This window comes from Pseudomyrmex gracilis, unplaced genomic scaffold (genome assembly GCF_002006095.1).
Source record: "Pseudomyrmex gracilis isolate BER0280 unplaced genomic scaffold, ASM200609v1 scaffold_217, whole genome shotgun sequence".
NCBI classification, from domain to species: domain Eukaryota; kingdom Metazoa; phylum Arthropoda; class Insecta; order Hymenoptera; family Formicidae; genus Pseudomyrmex; species Pseudomyrmex gracilis.
The window spans coordinates 117,501-123,500 of record NW_018020801.1 but is presented as its reverse complement, the minus strand read 5'-3'; the positions used below and the strand labels follow the sequence as shown (position 1 = coordinate 123,500).

At 43.2% G+C, this 6,000-nt stretch overlaps 1 protein-coding gene across 2 annotated transcripts in view; it reads left to right on the top strand.

Annotated features, from left to right (window-relative positions):
- The first annotated feature begins 1,056 nt into the window (after positions 1-1,056).
- Positions 1,057-6,000, top strand: part of LOC109858650 (whirlin-like) — a 67,181-nt gene continuing 62,237 nt past the window's right edge. For both annotated transcript variants that reach the window (XM_020436131.1, XM_020436130.1), the window contains exon 1: positions 1,057-1,105. The gene's annotated coding sequence lies outside the window, so the exon portion shown is untranslated. The remainder of the gene's footprint in view (positions 1,106-6,000) is intronic.

The window sequence follows — 6,000 nt, the reverse complement described above, 5'->3', positions numbered from 1 at the left end:
CCGCCGCCACCACCGCCGACGTCGACTACGACTACGTCAGAAGTGGTGAACCGGAGGAATTCGGATATATCCACACACACATTCTCTCCCTCTCTCTCTCTCTCTCTCTCTCATGCGCGCGCGGTGTTCTCGAGTTTAATTGATATCGAATTGGAAGTGAATTCCCGTCTGCCGCGTTCGCGGCGAGGCATACGTGTGCGCCAAATAATTCGTTACTTCGCTTTTCCGTTTCGGATCTTCTCTCTGTGACGTCAGAGTAACAGTTCCCGTCACGCTCGTACGGTCCCCGGTGTCTCATTATCCACGGGAAAATAGCCTCAATGCCGCGTTCATCTGGTTAATACTATTGATTCGCGTATTTACGTAAGGAAGCAATTGTGTAATTAATATTCTCCCTAATTAACTGAAATTACGTAAGAAAATTTTAATTGTCAGAAATCGATATAACAAAGACTGTATATTCAAACGTAGAGTGCGGGATAACGAAAATACGTAAACGATACGTCTGTTGGAAACAAGAATATAAAAACTAAAATATAAGGAAAAAAATACAGGATCTTTCAAAAACATTCGAAATTAATTAGACACTAATAATCTCGGACATTTGCAATCTCGTCTTTCGAAAGAGTTTAATAAAACACCAACTGCCAATCCGTACCGCGCGAATACCGAAATAACATCCCCTTCGTGTGTAGCGAGTCTCCCTATAGTAACCCTTCCTAGTACCGACACCCTCTCTGCACGGAGGCCGGTTTTCCGCGCGAGCCGACAGGAGTCGCGACGTCCGTCGCTTCCTCCCCCGTCACCACTTCCTCGTCGCCATTTCCATCCCCCAGGCGAGCCGGTGAACTCGAAGCAACCCTCGCTCGCAGCTTGCCAGTCGTGAGCTTCGTGCCGTGGTTGTTGGGGCGATGCGCCTGGCGCATCGTGAGACGTGCGCGACCGTAACAGCAGCGAGCAGTAGTGCATCGCGCGTCGCGCTACAACAATTGTGGTGGTTCATCGTCATCGCCGCCGCCGCCGTCGTCGTCGTCGTAAGCACCGGACTCGCTGGAACGACGACGCTCGCACGTGAGCACGTCGCCGCGGCAGCGAGATGAGAGACGTGAGTTCCCCCATTCGATCGGTCCACCTTCTCTCCGCATATCTGTGTCTCGCGCTCTCTCTCTCTCTCTCTTTTTCTCTCTTTCTGTCTTTCTCTCTCTCTTCTGTCTCTTTCTCCGCTTGCCTCCATGTGTTCCGCGGAGAAGGATACAAGATCAGAAAATTAGCCATCTTTGAGACCATTATCCGAGTCACTCGCTTGGTCTCTCTTTTCTCTCTCTTTCTCTCTCTGTATATAAAATCCACGGCACACTGTAACGCGATACACGTCCGCGATATCGCGGAGATGTCGTGCCGATCAGACATCGAGATGGCACCGTGCGTCCATATCTCTCCCTCGTTTCCACGACTAGGTTTTCGCTCGAGGCAAATCCTAGCGTTTGTGTGCTCTCGTGGCGCCTGTTCATTACCGAGAAAAACAGAATTACGGATATATTCCTATCGTCCGCGAATATACGACCCGCACCAAGCCGTCGTCGTCGCGGTAATTGGCTTCGCGCTTGTTTGTTCGCATATGAGGTCGCGCGAGCGGCAGGTGTGTTGCCTTGAAAAAAAAAAAGAAAAAAAAAATTATTACCATTGCAATACGAACTGCGTGCTGGTCGCGGGAAAGGGGCGTTAAGGATTAGCGCTCCGATCATCGGAATAATTGAACGACGCGCGACGACGTCGTTTGACGAAGACTGATTTTTCAACTGATTAGAAAGATCTGTAATTAAAGTTCGCCGAAGAGAGAAAGTTTGTTTCTCTCGAAAGGGTTTTTAGTCGGAGCATACCAATTCTCAAAGCTTTTTAAAAGTGATCCCGTGCGGAATAGCATCAGGTGTTCCTTCGAAAAATATTGCCATTGGCGATATAACAGCTCGTTCGGAAAAGTCTCGGACACGTCAAATATCAAAATAATCGAAGAGAACTGTAAATCTTTTTTTATTTTTTTTTTTAATCTTGACGAATGATCGGATTTTACATGCGACTGGAATATAATCCGCAATACTTTTTTGCGACGTTGCGTGTTAATTTTTTCTTTTTTTTTTACCGAGATTAATCATCAAGCGTGTTTAAGATAGGAAATAATCACGTCTTGGAAGTCGGCGAAGAATTTGGTTTGAAGCGCGCGGAACATCCGTGAATTTTTTTATTTCGGCTTTTTGTCATCAATGTCGCAATCTTCTTCAGCAGCGACGGAAGATTTTGCGACTTTGTTGTTGTAGAATTTTTGTCGCCCTTGAAAAAACATTGCGTCAGCTCTGTGACACGCCACTAATAACCCTATTCCCTGAAGACAACATACCGGCACTCGAGCTCCTGCACAAACATTCACGCTCGAAAACTGGTGGTTGGCGAGAACTGGTCTGAAGAACTTGACGAGAACGTCTGAAGAACAATCTATACTCGTAAGATATCTTCCTGATTGTCTTTTAGCTACTCGAGAGAGGAAGAGAGAGATCTATTGTCTTTCTTATCGTTCCCGTTCTTCATCGATCCTCATCCGTTTTTCGGGAGAGGGTTCTTCGGTCTTCTTTCGGGAGAAACCGCTGACGTGAGTCGACGCGCGGTCTGCTAAAAATTTGATAGAGTTAAGGGCGGTTCCTCGGTACGGTTTTGGCTAGGAAGAAAACTCTCTGTGCACAAAACCGAACCTCTCTCTCTCTCTTTTGCTCGTTCTTTTTCTCTCTTTCTCTCCTTCCCTCTCGTAACACTTTTCAACCCTCGACCTCGTGGCCGAGGATCGATCCTCCGCGGTGACGTGCTGCGTGAGCACACCCTCAGTGGAAAAACGCGGCCGCTCGGTCGCGTTAATAACTAATAAGTGGCCGCGTGTGTATGCAGGTATAGGTTAGGTATCGCATCTACGTACATACGTTCCGTCAGCCAACACGCGACCGCCTCCTCGCCTTTTCCAGGGTGTCGCGACGCGCGCTCTCGTTCGTCCACTCGTCTTCTACGTTCCACAAAGAACACGTGCCACGTGAACGTAATCGAGTGGCTCGTCGTGTGTGAAGACCGAGAGTGAGAGAAGAGACGATGGTGCACGTGGTGAAGATGATGATCTTCGTTCGAAAACGAGTTGCTTTTTATTGACGAAAATGTTGAGAAAGATGGCACAAAATGGTGGTGCTTAATTTGTTTGTATCGAGATATTCCCAGAAAAGGGAAGAGAGTTCGCGTTCTAAAAAAAAAAAAAAAAGAAATTTGTTCCAAATAATTTGCGATTTCGCGTATTGCGAATTTTGCAAATTCGCGCGATTAATTCACTCGAGATAAGAATAGAACTTGTTAATAAAGTTGAATTTTTTATAGCTTTGTACACAGAAGGTGAACGTTTCGACCAATATTTTGCGCGATTTTCAGAAAGAATTATTGTTCCAGTTTTGGCGCTGTGTTTGTTATTACCGTTCTATGTGAAAACACACACAAATGGTTTTGACATTTATTTAAAATTCTCGTACACACACACACACACATATTTGATTTTGTAATGACGTTTCTGAATTTATCATTTTTTTTATTATAACTGCGTTTCTCTCTAATAAATTAATACCGTGAAACATATTATTAAAAGAGCAGTATCTTTTATTTCTTATGCTTATTGCCGCTTTCTTTAAACGTTTTTTAAAACGGAGTTTTATATTCTCAGCAAACTTTCTCCGCACTCTTATATATAAAAGTAAAGATCAATGACAACAGTTTTTATGTGCTATATATATAGTATGTAAAAGCATATGACGAACAAAAAAGTTCCACGTATATTGAGAAAAAAATATTATAGCTATGAACGTTTAATTAAAAAGCGATTTTTCTCAATTAAAGGAACTCCTCTATGGAATAACGTTCGCTCTCACAAAAACCCGTTCAATTAAATCATAGATTTCAGGCCGACGTGCATCCTTGAATAAAAATTGATTTTGAATATTTTTTCCGTCCAGCGTGTAAACTCACGCGTGTTATTGTAAAAATAATTAACGCGTAACAAGTATTGGTAGAAATTCGTGAAAACTTTAAGATTTGCTTCAATTAAGACTCAACCGAAAAGAAAGAGCTCGAGCTGTATCCTCAAACTCCAAAATTGAACATTTTTATTTATTTTCAAATTTCACAGAAAATTTTTCTCCCGATCACGTCGAACTCGAAATCTTCACTGCGCAAAAGAAAAATAAAATTTCGACGTAATGTTTATTTTATAAACAGAATATATATGAGTAAATTCGCGCTCTTGTCCGCAACTCGCTCTAAAAGCCTTTTTACGAATCAAGGGAGAAGCTTTGCTTCAATAAAGTGAAAGAGAAACCTACGTTTCTCGCGTTATGTACACTTCACGCCTGACAAGTGCAATAAACTCAACGATGCTCCCGTTTTTTTTTTTTTTTTTTTTTTTTTTTTTTTTTTTTTCACACTTTGTTCGGTTTCGCCTCTTCGCGCGGAACATAATATACATATATATACGTTGACGGTGGCACAAACCGCGCTCGATCTGCCTGAATGTCGGATTTACACGGCACACACGTGGCGCACACGTAAAAGCTATAAATGTAACTTGGACAGTTCCGATCCATCCTGGCCTGACCGCGCGGTAAATTCTGAATACACGCGTGACAGTCACGCTAACCGTCACGGGAAATTGGATTCGATTCCCGCCGCACCCCTTCTTCCGCTCCAGCTTACGAAGGTTTGCTCAGAAGATTAAAAACATCCCCCCCTCTTTAGTTACGTATTATAACCTAAAAATGTTGACAAAAACGTAAATATTTTTTCTTATGTAAACGACACACACAAACACACACACATTGCCTCGAGGACAGTGAAGAAAATATCAAAAATGTCAATTTACTGGCAGTCTCAAAGTTTTGTTTGTCCCGGTATCGCATTACGATACCGCGCCATTCTTATCTCGCGCTTTCTGAAAGAAAGTTTCTTCATACGTTATCTTTCTTGATTCTCTCCCTTCCCAAAGGGTCGACAGCGTGTAACGCAAAAATAAGTCAGTGTGAACGACGCCATCATTGATCGCGCGTCGCTTATAAATGTCTCTCTCCGTATTATTAATAGATGGTTTCGCCGATTGTTTATACACTCGCGATTCACTCGAATGTGTATCGCTAGCAGTAAGCGATGCGCGAATCCGTTTCGAACACGATATCATACCCGCTGTACGTTCACCGAACGCTAAATATTTCCGAAGAAACCTTCTCAACATTCTCGGATTAATCGAATCACGGCACTTAAAAAAAAAATAATAACAATTTAATGATTCTGATTTATTGTCGCGGTCATTCCCTTATAGTATACGACACGTCGCGAATGTTTGCTGTATAAACTGCGGCACTCGCGGCAAGTTCCGTGATAATAAATATACGGCGCGGCGCGGTCGCGCGATCGCGATATCGTGATCGAAATAAATTACGCCGCCACATGGTTTTGGGCTTCGAGTGCAATTCCAAGAGGAGTTGGAAATTTACTTAGGGCCGCGGAGAACGTGAATATTCAACATTGCGACGTGCAACCGGCGGCCACGCAATGCAGTAGCAATTCGCGCGCTAAAACGCGCAAGAAGGGAGAAACGACGACGGGAGAAGTGAAAAAAAAAAAAAGAAAAGAAAAAACGGAGAAAGTGGGCTCGCGTGAAAAAGAAAAAAATACGCTAACTGCATGTTTCCCCTGCATATGTGCGACCTGCCCTAAGCTTTTTACGACTGGCGTGAGTCGAAAAAATTAACGATCACCATGCGTGATTAGGAAAAAGATTGCATATTAATTAGAGTATATCATTGACGTGTGCGGCAAAATGTTAACAATCGTTTGCCTCAGCCTTGCTCAAAGTCCGCGTTATTTTCCACGATCTCAATTCTAGGAAAAAAAAAAATAAACAAAATTAGATAATTTTTATTTTATACTAAC